At 53.6% G+C, this 22612-nt stretch overlaps 1 long non-coding RNA gene across 2 annotated transcripts in view; it reads left to right on the plus strand.

The window, feature by feature from the left end:
- Positions 1–13109: 13109 nt before the first annotated feature.
- The window catches only part of LOC132346985 (uncharacterized), a 48107-nt gene continuing 38604 nt past the window's right edge, over positions 13110–22612 (plus strand). For both annotated transcript variants that reach the window (XR_009497045.1, XR_009497046.1), the window contains exon 1: positions 13110–21116. This is a non-coding gene — a long non-coding RNA (uncharacterized lncRNA). The remainder of the gene's footprint in view (positions 21117–22612) is intronic.

The following is a 22612-nucleotide window of genomic DNA, read 5'->3' on the forward strand; positions in this document are numbered from 1 at the left end:
GTTTGCCTTCTCCAAGTTTTCTTTTTTAAAGTCACCTTTTGGGAAGTATAATTCTATAAAGGTCACTTTATTAACTGACAACAGAGGTCACTCTTTTTTGGTGCACAGTTTTGCGAATTTCGTTGCATAACCACCGCCGTGATCAAGACACAGATTTCCATCGCTCCAGAAGGTTCCTTGGTGCGCCTCTGTGGTCAGTCTCTTTCAATACCACCACGTGTGGACAACCGGTGATCTCCCCCAGATTTTTATTTTGAAGATTTTCAGTCTTTCTATAAACGTGCAAAAACCTTACACAGAACCGCTGAAGTGCCTTCATCCAGATGCCCCAGCTGTCAGCACTCAACACTTGGCCCCATGGGCGTTCTGGGTCTCTCTCTGCATGATTTTTTGCTGACATGTTTGTAGGTTGCACACATCCTGACCCTTCACCCTAAATACTTCAGCAAGCACCTCTGAAGAGCGCAGGCATTCCCAGGCCCAACCCCAGTGCCATGATCACGTCCAAGAAAGTTAGCATTGGTCTGGTCACGTTACCTAGTATCCAGTCTGTGTCCAAATTACTGAGGTTGCTCCAAAGTGTCCTCAATAGCTCTGTGTGTGTGTGTGTGTGTTTATCTTTCTTGTCTGGACTTTAGTCAAGGATCAGGCCCTGCATTTGGTAGGATCTCTTTGGTCTCCTTTTATCCAGAACATTCTCTCTGCCCTGGCTTGATATATAATATACTTAATTTTTTTTTTGATCGCACAGGGTCTTCCTTGCTGCACACGGGCTTTCTCTAGTCTCAGCGAGTGGGGGCTGCCTCTTGTTGCGGTGCGTGGGTTTCTCACTGTGGTGGCTTCTCTCGTGTGGAGCGCAGGTGCTCGGTGCTCGGGCCTCAGGAGGTGCAGCCTGTGGGCTCAGTAGTTGCGGCCCACAGGCTTTAGTGGTTCCGCAGTGTGTGGAATCCTCCTGGACCAGGGATTGAACCAGTGTCTCCTGCATTGGCAGGCGGACTCCCCATCCTCTGGAGCACCAGTCTGAAAGTGAAAGTCGCTCGGTCGAGTCCGACTCTCTGTGACCCCATGGACTGTCCATGGGATTCTCCAGGCCAGAATACTGGAATGGGTAGCCTTGCCCTTCTCCAGGGGATCTTCCCAACCCAGGGATTGAACCCAGGTCTCCCAGCTGAGCCACAAGGAAAGCCCAAGAACACTGGAGTGGGTAGCTATCCCTTCTCCAGGGGATCTTCCTGACCCAGGAATCGAACTGGGGTCTCCTGCATTGCAGGCGGATTCTTTACCAACTGAGCTATCAGGGAAGACCTAATATGACTACCAGGGAAGTCTTAAAATGTGCTCTTCTTAAAAGCTGTCCCCGGGATTCTTCATACCTGGGGCTCAAAGGCAAGTCCCAGGGGTACATGTGTGCTAGGCGAGGGGGATGGCTAATGTGGGAACATGGGTGTTCTGAAGGCCTTTTCTTAAAAACTTTGTTTAAAAGGAGAGGAAGGGAGGGAGAGAAAGAGAGAGACAGACAGACAGATAGGCAGGTTCATTGTTTTAGATTCCAGCAACGCTGAAAAATTCAAAGCAAAAATTAAAAATCACCCAAGTGGAATTGAGGGGGCCCTGTGGCCCAGTGACCATGGCTCATCTCACTCTGCCTGCCCTGACCATGAGACCTTGGCCAGGAGACTGCCCTTCTTGGGCCTCAGTCTCCCCACCTGTGAAATGGGGTCAACACCAGCCCGTCCTCCTCCCCCCACCTTTGTGAGGATTAATGAACTAACAGAGCGCGTCAACAGCAGCGACTCTGTTAACAGTTTCCTGACAGACATTTCTCTCTGTACCTACACGCATGGGTATATGTGAACACTGTATTATAAAGATCGGGTCGTCTCCTTTTTCTCCCCTCAACAGTTCATCAGAAGCATTTCCCCACACCCCCAAATGTAGCACTCTTCTCTCATTTAAACTTCTTTAAACATTTATTAATTTTTATTGATCGATGATGCATTTATATGGTGCCAAATCCCAGAGGTACAAGTAGTTCAGTAAAGCCTGTGTCCCGCCTGTCCCTGTTCCCTCAGCTCCTCGCCGAGATGTTTTCTTGTTTTGCTTTCCAGAAGAGTCCTACACATAGATAAACAAAAACATATCATTTCTTTCTTCTTGTTTTCCTTATAGATATTAGAAGACCCTACACACTGTTTCTATGCCTTGTTATTTTCACGGAACCGTAGACCTCGGAGAAGGTCCACATAGGTGCATAAAGGACTGTCCTTTTTGCTTTTTTTTTAAAGCCCATTGGGTAGGCCCTTATAGAAATGAACTGTTTAGTGAACCAGTTCCTTATTCAGGGACATCAAGTTGCTTGCAGGCTTTCACCACTACAAATTGCAACAGACAGCCTTGTGCAAGCCTCTGTGTGTCCATGTGCGAGTCTGGAGGATGTATTCCTAGAAGTGGAACTGTGGGTCAGGTGTCATGCATGTTTTCAGCTTTGCTCTGCCCCCATTTTTAATGGCCGCATGGATCCCGGTGTAATTGAACAGTCCCCAGCTGGTGGACACTTAGGTGGTTCCAGTGCGTCTTTCCCATAAGTGATGCCACAATGGACATCTTTGTGCAGCTGTCTTTGTGTGCCGCAGCAGTTGGCTTATGGGGAATTCCCAGGCATCTGAAGGCAGAGCAACAGGAAGCGCTGAGAACAGAAGACTGACCCAAAGGGGCTGAGGGAGCCCCAGGGCCTGCGGCCTGGATGAGGATCCGAGGCTGCCGATCAGATCCTCAGGCTGACAGAGGCCTCTACACTTGTGCTGGTCGAATGTGATCTGGGTCCACAGTGTCAGTCGGGCCCACCTGAGAGGCTGAAAGAAATGCCATCCTGGGCCCCGCGCCGGCCCTGTCGAATCAGGACTCGTGCCATCTTTGGCTGGCGCAGCCAAGTTTGCAAAGAGCTGCCCTAAAACAAATCTAGAAACCCCAAGATCCGTTACTAGAGGAGGTGGCTCGGCCTTCTGTCTGGGGCAGACCTGCCGCTTAGAGCTGGCTTCACGTGGGCTGGCTGTGTGACCGGGCATGAGCTGGGGGCCCCGCTGTGTCCCGCCTCTACAACAGGGGTGAGAGTAACACTCACCTCATGGTTTTTCACATAACCGTGCGTGGCATGTGCTTGCAGGAGGGAAGTGTGCAGTAAGCGCTGCAGTTGTTGGCGAGGCGCACGTCCTACAGAGGAGACGCGGCCGTCGGGCCCTTGCTCCGTCTGCCTCTTGGTGTCTCTCCTCTGTCTCATCATCCTTCTTCTGTCTTTCTCTGTACCTGTCTCTCCATGTCCACCTATTTCTCTTTATTCTGCCTCTGTGTCCCTTCTTTCATTTCTGTCTCTTTCTCCCCATTTCTTAGTGTTTCTCTCTTTTTATCTTTACCCTATGGGGGCCATACAGGCTTTATAAGCATCTATGAAAATGCTAAAAACCTGGGGAAATGGGGCTACAAGACAAAGAAACCCCAAACTAAAAATTAACAACAATATGAGGGCAAAATTGTACAATTAAACAAAGTCAGAAATATCAAGAGCAAAAAAATACATGTTTTCAGTGGGACGTGGGGCCCTTCAGCCTGCTTGGTGGTTGGGATGGGGTCTGCCAGGATGCCCGGCCCAGAGCATCGTCACCTTTCGTTCCCGCCTCTTTGGCCCATATGTGGCCTTGGCCCCGGGTAGAGCTGAGGGCTGAGGAGCAGAGACTCTGGTCCTGCGCGGTCGCGGAGCCCCTTCTCTGTCGCACCCTTAGTGTGTGATCCCGGCGGGCACCGCCAGTCATTGGCGGTGGTCTCGCTCATTCACTGAGCGCCCGCAGTGTCGGATCCCGGTACACCACACTGAATGGCAGAAACCCTGCATGTGGCACTTCTGTCCTAGGGGCTGTGCGTGTGGCAGATAGAAGAGAAGTGAGGGAATAAATACTCAGAGCAATTTCAGATAATGCCAAGTGATGGGACTAGAGTAAAATAAGGCTGGGACTACTTTGCCCCGGGGCTTCCCAGGCAGTGCTAGTAGTAAAGAACCTGCCTGCCAGTGCAGAAGACGGAAGAGACGCGGGTTCCACCCTTGGGTCGGGAAGATCCCCCAGAGAAGGGAATGTCTACCCACTCCAGTATTCTTGCCTGGAGAATTCCATTGACAGAGGAGCCTGGCGGGCTACAGTCTACAGGGCCACAAAGAGTCAGACACGACTGAAGTGACTTAGCACGCTTGTGCTTTGCCCTGGTTGCGGGGAGTGGGATCTGGAAAGGGCTGCTCTGAATTCAGAAACCAGAATGATGAGAAGGAGCTGGCACAGAAAGATCTAGGAAAAGGGCATTCCAGGAGCGGGAACAGCACATGTAGACGTCATGAGGCAGGAGCAAGCTTGGAGCCAGTCATGATTGCAAGCTTTCAGGGGATGCAAAGGTCTCAGGAACCAGACAGTCTTCGCTGAGTGTTTTGAACGAGTCACTTGCACACTCTGAGCCTTTGCTTCCCCCAGTGTAAAATGAGAATGATACAGACCCAACCCTTAGGGATGAGTGAAGATGAAATCGGTAGTGGGCCAGAATTCCTCTATTGGTGTGGGGCGGGGGGACTCCGGAAATGGGGTGTGGGAGGAACACCTGGGAACTGTGGCAAAGCAGAACCACTCTTTGTGCTTGGATTCTCTGGGATCGCTTTTGGGGGGTGACGATGGAGATTGTTTTGGGCTGAGAGCAGTGCTCCAATCTCCCCAGGGCTCAGCCTCTGATTTCAGGAGTTAATAGCTTAAAGCACTCGGCATAATTGGCACAGAGCAAGTAGACAGGAATGGGGAGGGCATTCCAGGTGGGAGGAAAGGCGTGGAGCTGGGAATGTTTAAGGTGTGTTAGGGAAAGAGTGCAGAGACCAGCTTGGCTGGTGGGGAGGAGTGAGAGAGGAGGCTGGAAAGACAGGTTGAGGCCCAGGAGGAGACCTTGAATGGCATGAAAACGAGGGTGGGCCTCAACCTGTAGGCAGTGGGGAACCAGCGTGCCTTCCGGAGTAGCAGAAGCCTTGGAAATGGTTTTCGGTTTTGGTTTGCTTTTTCAGTGTTATATTTCAGACAATCAGAAAAACATTTGAAAGATCATACAGTCAGCTTTTATGCAGCCGTCACTCGGCTGAAGAAGAAAACAGCCCAGGGGAGACGGTGCCTCTGGCCCCTGTCCCTTCCCGGCTGCATTTCTCCTAGAAGCTACTGCGGGCCTGGCTTGGTGCTCGTGATTCCACCGACGTCTTTGTCCTTCTGTTGTTTGTTTGATGGAGGTATAACGTACACACAGTACAATACACCAGTCTCAACTGTGTAATCTGATGGCCCGTGGGATCACTACCTGGATCCTGTCACGGGCCGCTCCGGGCCTTTGGTTTTGCTCTTCTCCAACTGCATGCAGATGGAGTCACTCTGTGAGTGCTCGTCTGTCTCTGGCGCTTTCTCTCACCCTGGTGGGATGGATGCGTGTTTGTGTCTCTGGTTCCTTCCTTGTGCAGTAGTCCACTGGGTAAACAGACCACAGTTCATATAATCGCTGTACTGTCCATGGAGATGTACATTTTTTCCCCCTTGTTTCCAGTATCTCAAATAGCGCTGTTACGAACATTCTCATGCATATCTTTTGGCAGACCTAAGAACACAGTTCTTTTAGTGTATGTTCAAGAGTGAGGCTGTAGATGCACACATTTAGTCCTTGTAGCTATGGCCAATTTCCCAAAGCGGTTGTCCAACATCTTTATGCTTTTACACACGCACACACACACACCCCCTTAGAGAGCTGGGGTACTGTTTCTTTATGCTTTTACACACGCACACACACGCACACCCTTAGAGCTGGGGTACTGTTTTGGTTGTGGGCACGCACACACGCGCACACCCCTAGAGAGCTGGGGTACTGTTTTGGTTGTGGGCACGCACACACACGCACACCCCTAGAGAGCTGGGGTACTGTTTCTTTATGCTTTTACACACGCACACACATGCACACCCCTAGAGAGCGGGGTGCTGTTTTGGTTGTGGGCACGCACACACGCGCACACCCCTAGAGGGCTGGGGTACTGTTTTGGTTGTGGGCACGCACACACGCGCACACCCTAGAGAGCTGGGGTACTGTTTCTTTATGCTTTTACACACGCACACACACGCACACCCCTAGAGAGCGGGGCACTGTTTGGTTGTGGGTCACGCACACACACGCACACCCTAGAGGGCTGGGGCACTGTTTGGTTGTGGTGTGATTCAACAGATGGTGTCACGTTTGCTTCTGCAACTTGCTTTTTCCCCACTCAGGGTTCTGTTCTCAAGCTCCATCCCCATCGGTACGGCGGCTCGGGCGCATCTATTTATTTTTGGTATAGGATCTGTCCTGCGGACAGACCACAGTGCTCTCCTGCAAGCTCTCCGCATGGACGTTTAGCTTGCTCCCGACTGGGATGCTCTTTCCGGATTTTCATAAGCATCTGTTCTGTGTAGGGAGAGGCCAGAGGGGATGGGGGCGGAGGGGCGGCTGCATCCAGTCAGGTGGGAGACGAGGAGGAGGGGCCGCTGGTGCAGATGGCTCCGAGGGACGTTTCACAGACTTGGTTGAGGTAGAGGAGGAAGGAACCCAGACCTGGATTCTGGGGGCCAGAAGCCCGGGGCTGAAGCCCCCCTCACACTCTCTGGCTGTGTGACCTTGGGCGTGTCACGTTGCTGCCCAGAGCCTCAGCGTCCTCATCGGTAATTGGGCAGCATTCGCCCTGCCTGGCAGGGGCTGAGTGAGCAGAGACATTCAGGGATCAGGGTTTGGATCCATCCGTTAGCTGACTGACTTTGGGTAAATTGCCTCTTCTGAACCTCTCAGTTTCCTCATCTGTAAAATGGGGACAAGAATAATACCCGCCTCCCCATGATTTTGCAACAGTGAAATGCGATTCTGTGCATAAAGCACTTATTGAATGCTCAATAACTGGTAGCTACTCTTTATTATCACTGTCCCTCTTGTTGACTTCTGTCTTTCCCACCAGCTGGTAGGTGCTGGGAGGGCCAGGCTCCCATCTTTTGCCCCCATCTTTCTCTGGAGGTCAGTGGAAATATTTGGAGTCCAGCTACACGTTATTGCTGCATTCTGGGGGCCCTTGGGAGAGCTCAGCCCCATATCAGAGCCTCTGTTTTCTCTTCTAAAGTGGAGCTCCTGGCAGTGCTGGCCGGACCAGGCGGTTCCCCACCAGGCATGTGGTCTCAAAAGGATAAAGAGCTCTAGAGCAGGTCTGATGGAGCCCCCAGGGGTCATGATTTCCTAGCAGGGCTGTGGCTGTGGCAGTCTAGAGGGGAACTCCGAGAGATGGGGGGGCTTGTCACTTCCAGTTGAGCTCCTTTGGGACAGGGACGTGAGAGGGGCAGTGAGAGGAGAGAGGGAGGGGGTCCCGGCTCTGCCGACTGTCCGAGGGTGGGTTTGAGCAGCGGGGCAGTCCAAGCCCCGGCTGTGGGGTGGGCACCCCCAGCCATGTGACCGGGAGGCTGGCATCGCAGGCTGCTGCCCGGCCTCTGACGCCGTGCCTGTGTGGCCCTGGGGGCCTGGCACACCTGCTCTGTGCCCCCATCTCCTTGGCTGTGATTGTCTCGGGAAGAGGCCTTGCTTCCTTGTCTCCTGGATTTTCCGGCCCCCTGGCCCACGTGGAGGCTGAGGCCAGGGCTCCGGGCCAGGGCCGCGCACCTTGACAACCCGCCCACGCCGGGCACAAAGGCCCATTGTCTGGGCCCACGTCGGCGGGGAAGCGGGCAGGGAGCCGCCGCCTTTCACCCAACCCGCTTGTGGTCGCGGGGACTGAGGAGCGATTCACAGAGGTTCCCGCCTCCTGACCAGGCACCTGGCCAGGCCGCCTCCTGGGCAGGCACTCGCGCCAAGCGGGGCCAGCTCCCACCTTGAGCCGGGCCTCAGTTTCCCCCAAGATCCTTGGGTCTCTGTCCTCCCGTCACCCAGCCTGCCGCGCTTGAGGTTGCCGTGGGCACCAGGGCTTTAGGGTTCTAGTTCTGGGTGGTTTGGGGTGCATCTCTTCACCTCCATGAGCCTGTTTCCCTGTCGGTAAAAGGAGCCTTGGAATCCACGACTCTCGGGGTGAAAGGTACAAGGTGATGCCACGGGCAACATTCATCCGGCCGCTCGTTTACTCAGAAGTCCATGCTGCTGTGTTAGCTGCCCAGTCCTGTCTGACTCTTTGCGACTCCATGGACTATGACCCGCCGGGCTCCTCTGTCCATGGAATTCTCCAGGCAAGAATGCTGGAGTGAGCTGCCATTTCCTCCTCCAGCGGATCGTCTGAACCCAGGGATTGAACCCGGGTCTTCTGCGTTGCAGGCAGACTCTTCACCCTCTGAGCCACCAGGGAAGTCCGGAATCCACACAGGGTGTTGACTACGTACGTGACTAGTTATAGAATGTGGGGGGTGCCCTGTGCAAAATTAAATGCAGCGCCTCTTATTCAAAAGGAAAAATTTCAAGATGGTGCCAGCAAGGGAGCGTCTGAACGTGGGGCCCCGTGGGAGGGGCCTGGTCACACGCCCACGAAGCCCACCCTGACTGTGTGCCAGATACCATGCCAAGCATGGGGCACAGCTGATGAAAGAGGAAACTTCTGCCCTCCTCCAACCTGTGGGGGAGGACCTAGGAGCCCCTCAGGGTTTCCGGGTGCCCCAGAGGCCTGCTCCTTCGGGGCCTGCTCACCGGGCCATGCAGGGTGACCGTGGGGTGCCCAGGCTTCCCTGCGAGGCTCCAGGGTCAGTGACCCTCACAACAGTTTGGGCACCCATAGCAGTGATGGCAGACGTTTACTGAGTGCTGGCTCCGTACTGGGGCTGCTTCTGGTGTGGACGTGATGAATTCAGAGCATCTCTGTACTAGCCTTGTGAGGAGGCAGGGCGATGGGGCTCTCTCCTGTACAGAGGGAGAAACTGAGGCAGGGTTTAAACCCAGGCCGCCTGGTGCCAGAGCCTTCTTCTCCCCATCCCACCCTCTGCTGGGGGCCAGCACTGAGCCAGGTGCCAAGTGCCCGGGGACAGAAGCCCTGCTGGGGTTCGAGGCTGAAAAGGGCGCGGGTGTGCTGGTGGCCCGCCAGCTGCCACCTGGGCTGGCCCTGCTGTGTGGCCCTGAGTCACAGCCCTGTGCCCTGGGAAGCTGTCTGTGCCCCGGGCACCCGTGGGGCCTGAGTCACAGTAGAGCACGCCCTGCCACCCTGCCCACCTCCCTCCTGGGCCTCGGGACAGACAGGCCCTTGGAGCAGGTCCCTAAGTTGGAAAGTCACATTTCTATCCACTTTCGGGGACACGAGAGAGGCATCTATTTGCAGCCCCAGACGCACATTTCTGCCTTCTTTCCTTGAGCCCAACCCCACCTTTCCAAGCCACCCTAGGATGGATTAACTGGCTAGTGAGTTACTGAGCTCCCCATCACTGGGAGTGTTCAAGGCAGGAGAGCCTGTCAGGGGTGCTGAAGAGTGTTCCTGCATCAGGTGGGGCCTGGTGCTGGAGTGTGTGTTTCCAAAGCCCGAAACTTTATTCACATGCTTACTTTTAAATAGCTCCTGTAAGTGAAAGGTACAAACTCCAGAAAGTACAAAAGAATACGGAGTGAAAAATAAGTCCCCACTCTTCTTGACCCCCAATTTCCAACTTTCTCCCCCAAGAAGCAGCCACTGTTTACCAATTTTTCCCCCAGAGCTAATTTACATAATACAAACAAATTTATAAATTGTCCTTTCCTGTCTCCCTCCTACCCACACAAATGGTAGCCAATGTCTTGCATACATCAGTCTGCCCCTCATTCTATTTTTGTTTTATTTGACAGCTTATCTTGGACCCTGTTCCGGATTGGCACACACAGATCTACTCTATTCTTCTTATCTTTCCACATGGTATTTCTTTTTTTTTTTTTTTTTCCAAATCTATAACACATTTCATTACAGGGCTTTTCAATCTCAAATTTACCTTTTGGAAATCTTTGCTCTCCTTTTCTCCAGAGGTGGTCAGAGAAAAGTTTTTCAGTTTGCCTGGAAACTATAAGCTTTTCCCACATCTGCAGGGATGCTTTGAGTCTGTTTTGATTGAAATTATAAAAGAAATAAGAAGAGAGGGAGAGAGAGAGAGTGAATGAGAGAGAGAGAAAGAGAGGACTCCTTCCACCCACAATCCCTGCATGTTAAGTGATGGTGATCCATGGTGAACCCCAGAGCATCAGCTCATCTACCCGGAGTGTGGCCAAGCTGCTGAAGGAGGCACCAAATGTGGCACCAGAGAGCCCAGAAGAGAAGATTCCTATGCGTGTGTGTGTGTGTGTGTGTGTGTAGGGGGTCAGGGATGGCTCCTCTGAGGAGGGAATATTTAGATGGGGTCATAGGGATGCACAGAGAAGGTGATGGCACCCCACTCCAGTACTCTTGCCTGGAAAATCCCATGGACGGAGGAGCCTGGTAGGCTGTAGTCCATGGGATCGCTGAGAGTCGGACACGACTGAGTGACTTCCCTTTCACTTTTCACTTTCATGCACTGGAGAAGGAAATGGCAACCCACTCCAGTGTTCTTGCCTGGAGAATCCCAGGGGTGGGGGAGCCTGGTGGGCTGCCGTCTATGGGGTCGCACAGAGTCGGACACGACTGAAGCGACTTAGCGGCAGCAGCAGGATAGGGATGCACGGGAGCTCATATGAGACAAATGGAGAAGGGCCTCCCGGGCAGAGGGGACAACATGAAGAGTGACAGTGGCTGGGTGCAGAAACGGCCCCCGGCTCCTATTTAGTGATCACCTACTGTGCGCATGAATCACCTACTGTGCGCGCATGAATCACCTACTGTGTGCACGCATGAGTCGTTGCTGCACATAAACCCCCTCCTATAGACTGTTACCACCCCTCTTCGACCGATGGAAACAGAGATGCAGGCACCGTGACTTGCTCATGGCCACAACGCTCCAGGTATTGAGTGGATTTGAATCCAGGCAGCTTGCACCCTTGGCTATTCTGCTATTCCACAGGTTGAGAGGAACAGCTGGGAGGCCCTGAATTTTCAGCTTCGACCATCTGACCCGCCCAGCTCAGGTCTCGCCCCTCCTCAGAGGCCTTCGGTGGTTCCCCACGGCCCCAGGACTCGCTGTGCCGAGCCATCCTCTGTTCTTCCAGCCAGCGTGGTTGCCGTGGGCAGCACAGGGCCTTGCTGGGTCTGGCCCTGTGTGCTGGGTTCTGCAGGCGCTGCCTAACTATCAGGAAGAAGCCACGAATGCTAATTATGGAGCAAGGGAGTCGTCAGGGGGACACGTACCCCGGCCTGCTCCCACTGGTGGAGTTCAGAGATAGCTGGAGGTGGGCCCAGATCTTAAGGTTTAGTGGCCCCAGGCCTCAGGGCTCTGTCTCAGGGGTCACACTTGGGTGCAGCCTCCCTGGGCTCCCAGGAAGAAAGACAGTGAGCAGACCCTGGCCCCAGGGAACCAGGTGGGCTCTGGTCCTGGGGCTTTGTAAATTTCACTGACCCTCCAATGTGGGGATTCACCATCCCTATTTTACAAAGGAGAAAACAGAGGATCAGAGAGTGCAAGTGACTTGTTTCAGGCCACACAGCAAGTCAAAGGCAGAGCCAGGATGTGAATCCTGATGCTGAGTTTGACTCTTAACCACGCCACATTCCTGGCCCCGTTCAAGAGGGTTTTCCAGTCTGCCCCTTGCCAGGGGCTTAATCTCTCTGTCTTACCTGGTCTTCAGGGTCAATGAACCCCTTGCCCTGGGCAACTTGAATGCTGTGCCCAGGACCTCGGGGTGGAGGGGGACCTGTGGATGGCCTGGGTGCTCCCCCACCCCAGGATTCAGGACACAGCGCCCATGTTCCCTCTGGCTTCTCCCACAAGTGAGAGAATAATAGTCGGTTCAAATGTCAGGCCAGCTCTGCTGCCTGTGGGGAGACTGGTTGAGCAGGTCTGGGGGAGGGATGGAGGGAGGAAATTATTAATAAACGCAAAGCAACCTGCCCTGCTGCAGGCCTGGAGATGTGTCTGTGTGTGTCTGTGCAGGTGTGGGGCTGGGGTGCTAACTCTAGGGAGCCCCATCCTGGAGTGGGGGACAATCTGGGGATCAGCTGCAGTCTCCGGGGACGTGTGTGGGAGGTGAGGTGACGGGGGACACAGTTAGCCTCCCTGGGTTGAGGCACACTTCGGCCTCCCTGCCTCCCTTCAGCCCAAGTTAGGAGGGGTCTGCCAGTCTCAAGAGGAGGCAGGACAAAGCCCACTCTGGGTCTTCAGGAGGAGCCTCAGTCTGCGCCAGATTTAATTCTCACAGCGTCACACGAGGAGGATGGTGTTTTTATCTGCAGCTGACGCTGTTGAAGAAACTGAGGCACAAAGGTTTAAGTGGATTTGTACTCAGCGTGTTGGGTCGCAGCCTGACTGCCCTTGCTGTCCTCTCTGCTGGGAGTAGAGGGCTCCCCCTTCCCTGGAAGAGGCCCCTATCCACTCCCTCAACATTAGCACACCCCGGCAGTTGGGTGTTGGTCTGGAGCGTCTCTGGACCTCAGTCTCCTCATCTGTAGAATAGGCACCAGGGTTAGGGCCTCCAACCAGGGGAGGAGGGAAGGAGACATCCTTTCTTTCCTCTCTTCTCCAGCACCCCCTGCAAGGGCTGCCTGACAGTCACGACCCCAGGCAGCTCCCCAGTGGGTCTTCCTTGACCCCTCAGGTGCTTAACGGCTCTGGTTCTTTAGGTGGGCTTTGGCAAAATCTCTCTGACACATGAGTGATCCATGTACATTTTGCAGGAACATGGCTTGAATGGTGGAAATTGAGGCCGAGTTTTGGGGAACAGACTTGGGGGTATGCTGGGAGCCTGAAGTGGGCCTCTGGACGTGGGACTGGCTGACACCCGGATTGCGTGCCACCAAGCCCCGGGACAGGCCGCGTCTGTGGGGACCTCTGGGGCGTCCCCTCCCTGGTCTGCCCCGATGGGCCGATAAGACCCAGCCTCGGAGGAGGCTAATTACAGGCCTCCGTGGTGGCGGGCAGGCCAGTCATGAGGTGGGGGTGACTCAGAAGATTGCTCCATGAGCAGGGCGGGGGTGGGGGCCGCCCATCTGCCCCTCACCAGGCTGGCCTGAGGAGGCCTGAGCACCCCGGGGAGGCTCTGCAGGGCTAGTGGGTGCGGCCAGGTCGGGGTCTCACCCCTGGGCTTGTGACCCAGGCCCTGTGCCACTTGACATCCCTGGGGCTTGGCATCGTGTCAGGGCTGGCTGGGTTTTCCCCTTGCTCAGTCCCGGGCATTGGCTTCTGGGAAGTGGGAATCTGGCTTCAGAGGCATCAGACGCCTTGCAGATTTCCTGAACCACAGCGGCAGGGCTCCGGGAATCCCAGGGGAGCAAGAGGTACAGCCTCAAGCATGCGTGGACTCCAAGAAGCCGCAGATGATGGTTTCTAGAACCAAATGTTCCCAGGTTCAAGGATTCACATGTTAGCAGGTTTGCAGAATTACAAATATGTAAGGGAATTGGTTACAATTGGTTCCAGAGAATTCATACATTCTTTGAGCAAGAGATTAAAAAAAAAAATTACAACAGCTGAAGAATTTAGGCATAAATTATCTTGGTGTCTTCAACTGGCTCCCATATGGGTCAGAAAGGAAGAATAAGACAAGAAAATAAAAGTATAAATATCCATCTTTCTCGTTCTATCTAGTGAGAGGGAGTCAGTGTTGAAAGCGTTAACCACTCAGTCGTGCCTGACTCTTTGTGACCCCATGGACTGTAGCCCACCAGGCTCCTCTGTCCAGGGGCTTCTCCAGGCAAGGATACTGGAGTGGGTTGCCATGCCCTCCTCCAGGGGATCTTCCCGACCCAGGGATCGAACCCATGTCTCCCACATCGTGGGTGGATTCATTACCATCTGAGCCACGTCAATTGACTGGTGAGATTGTAGGCTTTCATGGCCCCATGTTTTCTTTTTATTTATTTATTTATTTCCTATGCATTTAAAATTTGTCAAAATAAAAAGCTGGGCAAAAGGTAAAATAGAGCCTGGAATTAAACATAAACTGTAGCATATTGGGTTACACAGCTTTGGGGATCTTCAGTATTATGACTTTCTAATCTACACATCCCTGATTGTCTTAAGGCAGTGACGGTATTTTTAATTTATACACTTATGCAGAGCACCTCCTGGGGGCCTGGATTTTCTAAGGACTCCACAAACGCGAACTATTGAGTTCTTACAACACCGCAGTAAGGGGTGTGCTGTCATGGCGCTCATTTCGCGGGCGAGGAGAGCGAGGCACGGAGCGGGGGCCGGTGTCTGCCATGTGCCAGCTGCTGTGCTGGGCCCCCGGGCAGAGCGGCAAGCAGGACAGACGCGTCCCTGTCCGGGCGGAGTTGGCAGGGCACACAAGTAATAAACTAACGCTTGAGACGGCCCTAAGTGCGAGGAGGAAAGGAAGCTGCTCTGATGGCAGGCAGGCGGGGAGGCTCCCTCCCTTGGAGATAGCAGGAGGCCCCTCTGAGGAGGTGGCGTTTGAGCTGAGACCTGAGCAAGGAAGGAGGCTCCCCGGGCAGAATGCCCGCTGTCTGCCCAGGCTGTGCCTTCTGCCCAGAGCGCCCTTCTCTCTACTTCTCTGCGCCAAACTCCCACTCCCTGTTCCAGGTCTGGCTGGGCAGACTCCTCCTCCGGGGGTGGGAGGTGGACTGGAGGGGGGCTTCCTCGACCTGAGCAGGAGCCTGTCCTCCAACCCCTCAGCTGTCTTCTTTCCTCCCTGTTGCCCGAGCAGACCTTAAATATAGTGGCTCCATTAGAATCAGTCGCACCACCCGCTCGCCAGAGATGGAGGTCCAGAGAGGTGAAGAGACCTGCCCAAGGACACACAGCTAGCAAGCGCAGAAGGGGGTCTGCCCTGGGCATTTACAGGCTGCCTGTCGGCCCCTGCTTACCTGCCTCCTCCACTCAGAACCCCAGAGGTTAGCTCTGCCCTCAGGGGAAGGCAGGTGGGACCCGAGCCTCTGGGCCCCCAGAAGCACCCTGTGCCCACTGCTGCTGTCCGAGCCCCAGGGACCCCCAGGAGCTCACCTGGGGCCAGTGGCCCCCTTCAGCGGCCCTGGGACGGGTCCAGACTCTTTCTCCCCTAGCTGGTTCCCGGCACCGAAGGGCGTAAGGCCAGGCTGCCCGCACACCTGGCTCCCAGCTTGGTTCCCAGGGCTCCACCAGGTGGCGGGGACAGCGAGGTCCTCAGGAGGCTCTGTCTGAGACAAGGGGTGCGTGTGCACTGTGGGGCTCAGCTCCCCTCCCCCAGCTCTCTCACCAGTGGGGAGCTGAGTGGAGAGGACAGAGCCCAGGCACTGGGGCCCCAGGCTGAGCTCAAGGCCAGCTCTGTCCTTTTGAAGGCCCTAAAGCCTGGGACTCCTGATCTTAACTGCAAAATGGGCACCATAAAGCCACCGTTGGAGGATGAGACAGCAGTGTGGTGACTGGCACACAGTTCAGTTCAGTTGCTCAGTAGTGTCTGGCTCTTTGTGACCCCATGGACTGCAGCATGCTGGCCTCCCTGTCCATCACCATCTCTGGGAGCTTGCTCAAACCTATGTCCATCAAGTTGGTGACGCCATCCAACCATCTCATCCTCTGTCGTCCCCTTCTGCTCTTGCCTTCAATCTTTCTCAGCTTCAGGGTCTTTTCCAAGGAGTCAGTTCTTCGCATCAGGTGGCCAGAGTATTGGCGCTTCAGTAGATGCTCACCAAATGCCAGCTCTTTGGACTGCAGACTCCGCTGCCGACGAGTTCTATGACTCGTGTTTCATTTGCTCATTCATTCCACCAGGATGTACTGAGACCCTACTGTGCATCAGGTCCTGGGCAAGAGGTCGCGGTCCAATCACAGAACAGACAAAACAATCCCCGCCTTTGGACAGACAATGCGTGAGTGAGCGAACAGCATCATTTCAGACCGTGGTGCCCGTTTAGGAGAAACACGGCAGGCTGGTGTGACAGACAGTGGCCAGGGGCTTCCTGAAGTAGGGTGGTCAGAGAGTGTCTCCCCAAGAAGCAGCTGTGACCTGAAAGAGGGCTATTGATGGTGAAGCAAACCCCAGAGGCCAGGGCCCTGAGGTGAGAACAAGTTAGGGGCTCCAAGTACAGGAAGGTGCGTCAGAGCGAGGGAAAGGGAGAGGGTCGGAGGAGGAGGCGGGTGGGTCCTTCAGGGCCTCGGAGGCAGGAGGACTCTGAATTTCATTCCAACGGTGATTATTATAAACAAAGGCTGCAGTTATGAGCGACTACAGTATACGAAGTGCAAACTCATGGTGATTCACTTCCAGCCCAGAGCCTGGGCCCTCTGGAACTGGCACCTTAGAGAAAAGCACCTGCCCACCCCTCCCTGAGCTTTTCTGTTTTCAAGAAATACAAAGGGGACAGGTCATCGCAGTCTGTTAGATGGGAATGTGAGTTTGTCAGCTGGGAATGTCTCTGGACTTTGGCGCTTATTGGGAGAGTCGGGAGCGGGGGTGCTGGGAAGGGGAATGGTATCACCTGCCCCAATTTCAACAGCGCCTGTCAAATGGGGAAGGCTCGGCAGACCAGCTGGTCCACCCCCTGACTCCCCGATGAGGAACCTGAGGTCCAGACGAGGGGAAGTGAGTGGCCAAAGGTGACGTTATGAGTCAGAGGCAGACGCTGGACTTGAACCCAGGCCCCCTGACTTCCAACCCAGAGCTTCTGAGAAATGGGTGTCTTGCCAGGGGCTTCCCCTTTGCTCTTTCCTCTCAGACAGTGTCAGCTGCCCTCGGGGCCAGGGGGAAAGCTGGGAGCAGGGGAGGGGGACGCTGGGAGCAGGGGTCCAGAGGGGTCAGGGGTCGGGGGTCGGGGGTCGGGGCCCACCCTTACTCGATCACAGAGCTTCTCATCCGCAGCACCACTGACATTTGAAGCAGATCATTCTCTGTCATGGGGAATGTCCCGAGTGGAGCCTTCAGACCACTTCTCAGCTGGACACAGGGTCCTGGGAGGGCCTCTTAAGGTCATAGAACTGGAAAGAGGGAGGAGAGAAAGCAGTTTAACTCGGAGTTAGTGATGACTCCTGAGGGTTCAACCCACAGCGGCATTTGCGGGGTATTCAGCTTAAACACAGACATCAACAGGATGAATTAACAAAGAACTTCTCCCAGGTCAGGAGGACAGGTCCTTTGGTTTCAGGCGCAATTTCTAGACAGAAAGGGTGTCACGTGGAGATGAACAGGCCATGTTCTGGAAACGTGAGGTCTGAAGCTCACAAGTTGGATAGTAAAATAGAAAAATAAAGCTCCTGTTATAGAAGATGCGTCAGTTGGGTTTGGACAAAGTCATTCCACGACTTAGACGAGTGTATAAGGGACTTCCCTGGTGGTCCAGTGGTTAAGACTCTATGATCTCAATGCAGGGGCCTGGGTTCCATCCCTGGTCGGGGAACTACGATTTCACACACTGTAGCTAAAGATCCTGCCTGCCCCAACTCGGATCTGGCCCAGCCAAATAAATAAATAAATATTTTAAAAAAGAATGTGCAAGAGACCATATTGGAAAAAGATACTAGTTTTTAAGGATGACTTTATTTTTTACAACCATTTTAGATTTACAGAAAAATGAAAAAGATAGCACCCTACACCTAGCTTCTTCAACGATGGACACTTTAACGTTCGTCTAGCGCATCTGTTACGGTGAACGCACCCGTGTTGATGCATTATTATTAACTAAAGTCCGCAATTTATTCAGGTTTGTAAAAGTTTTTTACCCAGTGTCTTTTTCTTCTCTGTTTGAGAGTCCCATTTAGGATTCCACATCACATTTTGTTATCATGTCCTTTAGGCTCCTCTCGGCTGTGACGGTTTCTCAGACGTGCCTTCTTTTCGGTGAAGTGACAGTTTTGAGGAATACCTGTGACGTTTTTCTGTAGCTGCTCCTCTATGGGCAGAACCGGTTGGCTGTTTTTGACACGGCTAGGTAGGGGTTATGGGTTTTGAGGAGGAAGCTCTCAGCAGTAAAGTGCCATTTTTATCGTATCCCATCAAGAGTGCATACTGTCAACAGGATTCCTTGCTGCTGATGCTGACCTTGATCACCGGGCTCAGGCTGTGCTTGTCGGGTTTCTCCACCGTGACGTCATGCTTCTCCCCCACCCCCGCCCGCCTCGACATCGTGCTCTTGGGAAGCAAGTGCTTGTGCTCAGCCACGTCCAGCTCTTTGGTGACCCCAGGGACTGCAGCCCGCCAGGCTCCTCTGTTCATGGGAGTTTCCCAGGCAAGGATGCTGGAGTGGTTGCCATTTCCTCCTCCAGGGGATCTCCCCAACCAGGGACTGAACCCGTGTTTCAGCGTCTCCTGCATTGGCAGGTGGATTCTTTAACCACTGAGCCACCTGGGAAGAAAGGGAAGAAGGAAGTCACTCTGTTAGCCTCCACCCAAGGAGTAGGCAGTTACTGTCTGCTGTAAAAATGATTCAGAGTTCTTCTGCCCACATCTGTCTGTTCTCTTTTACATATCGGTTTATTCAGTCGTATTAGCATGGACTCCTGGCTATTTATTTCATTTATACTCTGAGTTATAATTCAATACTAATTCATCTTGTTATTCAAATTGTTGCCGCTTTGGCCAGCAGAAGTTCTTTGGGTTGGTTCCCTTGCCCACTGATGGACCCCCATCAGCGTAGGTTTCTTTTCTTTTCTTTCTTTCTTTCTCTGAGCATTTGCTGACTTCCGGTGCCACCAGTGTGCGAGGCTCGTCTTGTGTATTTCTTGTTCCAAACTTAGACTCAGTCATTTCTCCATGGAGCCCCTGTTCCTCTCTGGAGTGTGGTGTTAGAAACTAAGATGCCACCAGGGAAGTCTCATCTGGGTGCCATGCGTGTCCACTGCTAGTGGGTGGCATTTCTTTTAGGCCTTCTCAAAAGTAACAGGAAAAAAAAAAACATTGAGTTGGCCAAAAAGTTCATTTGTGTTTTTCATACCAGCTTACAGGAAAATACAAATGGACTTTTTGACCAACCCAATATATGTGTAAATATGTGTCTATTTACTAACTCATGTATATGATTTTATCTACAAATATTTCTACATGTGACCAGCTGTATCTATATTTCACTAGACATGAGTTCATACTGATATCTCCAGAATCCAGTGTGTTTTACAATGTGATTTGAAATAGCGATGAGTCACTATATTGATAATGATAATCATCAGTGCCATTTACTTTGTGCTTACTATGTGCTACTTACTTTCTAAGTGTATAACGAGCATTATCTCCTTTAGGCTACTTGTCAGCCCCAGGCCCTAGTTATTCCCCTCAACCTCATTTTACCAGCGAGGTATTAGAGGCACAGACAAGTCAGGATCTCGCTGAAAGTCTCCCACGCAGTAAGTGATGGAGTCGGTGTCAAACCCTGGTTCAGTCATGTCAAGCATAAAGTGCATCCACATCTTCCGTTACAGAGCGTTTATATACAGCCAAAAAGAAAGGAAGAGACATTGTCTTACCCTTTCGACTGGTTGATATAGTATTATATTTCAAAGACATTTCACGTCAATGTCATGACTTCCTTTGAAGCCAATACAGTATTTTGGATCTCAGACTTTTTCTTCGTGAAGTTCTGCTGTATCTGAGGACGGACAGATGAAAGAGCTCAGGCACATCCACCCAGTCGCCCTGCTGGGCCGTCCTCAGGGTCTCCCTCCAGCCGGCCTGGTGGGAAATTTGCAAGGACACAGAGTCTTCAGGGAAGCATGTGCTAGGCGGCTCAGATCCCAGAGGGCCCGAGGAAGGTGGAGAGGGGGCGTGGGTGCGGGGAGGAGTCGGGCGGCCGTGGCATTCTGACCCCCAGGGGTTCCTGGTGTCAGTCTGGTCCGACCTGCTGGGCATCTTCAGAGGGGAGTCTTGGACAGGAGACTGCCCTGACCCCCAGCGTGGCCTGAGGGCAGCCCAAGCCCCTCCCGCCTCTCCGCATGCAGGCTTCCTTCTCTCAGCGGCCCCACCCTCCTCCAGCCCAGGACCAGGCTGATGCTGCCTTTCCCAGGAAGCCTTCTCTGCCTACTTCACCGTCAATGATGTCCCTGTTCTTGGAGATTCCGGGCCCAGACCAGGGGTCTCCAGCGAGGGGCTCTCAGACACGCTTCCTTTTGCCTGCACAGTGCTTTCTAACATTTTGATTTGGTAGCTAGCATTGAAGGGAAAAAGGTTTCACGGGAAAACATGGACACCCAGGTTCTCTTACAAAGGTTGAAAGCTTGGCAGCCCTGAACTCGCATCCCCCAGCTGGTTCAGCCCGGTGCCTGGCACGGAGCAGGTGCTCAGCCACCGCTGAAAACATGAACAGGCCAGATGCATTCGGCTTGGAACCCTGGCTTTAGAGGCAGACGGGATCGACTTTCAGCCCGTCCTTTCTGGCTGTGGAACCTGGGGAGGAAACGGTTTCTTCTCCCTCAGCCTCAGTTTTTCCTCATCTGGAGAATGGGCTTGAAATAAACCTCATAGGGTGGTTGTGGTGTTGAAGTGGACTAACACATGGGGTGGGCTTAGGACGGGGTAGGCTGTCAGGGAGCCTGGATAAATATTTCCTTTCCTTCCTTCTTCCCATTTCCCAATGACCGCATTCGCCACCTGTTCAACCCACAAATGCCTACCAGGTGCCGGACACACGAGCTCTAGCTGCTGCCCTCAGAGAGCTCCTCTTCCTGGCCTAGGTGAAGAGAGAGCTGTTTCATTCATGCGCACATTCATTTACTTATTCATTCACCTGTACTGCAATTCATTGAACACCCACAGTGTGCCAGGAGTTATTCAGAAGACAGAGGACACAGCAGCAAACAAAACAGACAAAAGTCCCTGCCGTCGTGGAGCTGGCATTCTGGTGGCCGCTCAGGGACCACGAAACAATACAGGGTCAGGCAGCACTGAGTTCTGTGAAGAACGGTCGGCGTGATGGACGTGCTGCTGTGGGCAGGGAGGGAGAGAGCCGTGTGCCTGGCTCCCTGACTCAAGAGCATTCCAGACAGAGAGGACAGCAAGTGCGAAGGCCCTGAGGCAGGCACAGCCTGGGTGCTTGCAAGGCAGTGAGAAGGCCAGCGTGACCAGGGGACAGTGAGGTACGTATTTCCGCGATGTGCGAATTCCTCCCCTCCCTCTCTTCCTCCTTTCCTTCCCTTCCTCCTCTCTCATTGTTTTTTTTTTTTTTTTTTTTTATAGTGAGTCTCTTAGTTTTGTAATCCAAATACACAATAATTTATAAAAATAGAAGTAATGTCTGGGAAGCCGTTGGCATGTTGGTATGCAGGAACAGTGACTGCTATTATTATCATGTCTTCTTCTCATTTCTGGTAGGAGTGAATCACTTACTCCTGAAGTTTCCTAAAGAGGCAGTGGACCCTGGAGCCCTTGCCCAGCTCTGGCATGCCTTTCTTCTTCTTCTCTCTTTCCAGCTTCATTTCGGTGTCATTGACCCATAACACCGGGTAAATTTAAGGTGAACCCCGTGTCGATCCCGTGTTGATTCACCAGAGGAGCCTGAAGGGCCACAGTTCTGGGGTCGCCAAGAGTCGGACATGACTGCGTGACTTTCGTGTGTTGATTGGATATACTTATAGATCTCAAAATGATTGCCACCAGAGGCTCAGCTCGCACCTCCAGTGGAGGCCTTTCTTCTGTCTCATCATTCTTTCTGGTTGTTGTTTTTCCCTCTTTGGTCGCTTGGAGTGGCATTCGGGATCTTAGTTCCCCAGGGATCAAATCCATACCTTCTGTGGTGCAAGTGTGGAGTCTTAGCCACTGGACTGCCAGGCAAGTCCCTTCCCCATCATTCTTAGGGATTCTGGAAGGTGAGTGTGTGGGGTGGGCGTCCATGGGTCTGTGATGAGGGCAGGTGCCGCTTCCTTCTCTTCCCCGCCCCCCACCCACCCCGCTTCTTTCTATCTGCAGACTCTTCAGCAGAAGGAAGCACCCAGATTCCGAAGGTCTTGTTTCAGGGACACTGAGAACGTGTGAGTCCTCTGGCGTGTATGATATGGGTGGGGGCTGGGGGGAGGAGCAGTTCATTGTATCAGAAAGGGGGGTTCTCAGGGCGCTTGAGGCTGAGCCCTAAAACAGGCTCCCGGTCCCCCCTGCAGTCCCTCCTGTGTCACCAGGGCGGGACTTCCAGGCTCCTTCCCATCTCCCCACCTCCACAGACTCTGCCTGATCGTTCACACCCCGTCCTCTCCTGCCCTGATCGTGGTGGTCGCCCCTTCCCTGGGTCCCCTGCTTCCACCCTGGGCCCCTTGGTTGGTTCTCTACCCGCAGCCAGAGGTGCCCCTTGGAACCGAGGCAGTCCGTGTCCCTGCCCTGCTCAGCGCTCTCCCAGGACCCCACCTCACTAGGAAGCTCCACCAGGTCCTGTGAGGCCTGGTGTGACCAGGTCGTGTCGCCACTCTGAGCAGGCCTCCCCCACCACCATCCCCACCTCGCCTTCTTGGGGCTCCGGGTTGGGGGTCAGCTGGCCCCCAGCAACCTGCCCTGCCCACGGCTCCCTGTCTCTACCCTCCAAGCCCTTTATCTCAGTTTGGAGAAACACAGCCATGGATCCGCTCACGTGAAGAATGCCTGTGTC

Source organism: Bos taurus, chromosome 13 (genome assembly GCF_002263795.3).
Source record: "Bos taurus isolate L1 Dominette 01449 registration number 42190680 breed Hereford chromosome 13, ARS-UCD2.0, whole genome shotgun sequence".
Taxonomy (NCBI): Eukaryota; Metazoa; Chordata; class Mammalia; order Artiodactyla; family Bovidae; genus Bos; species Bos taurus.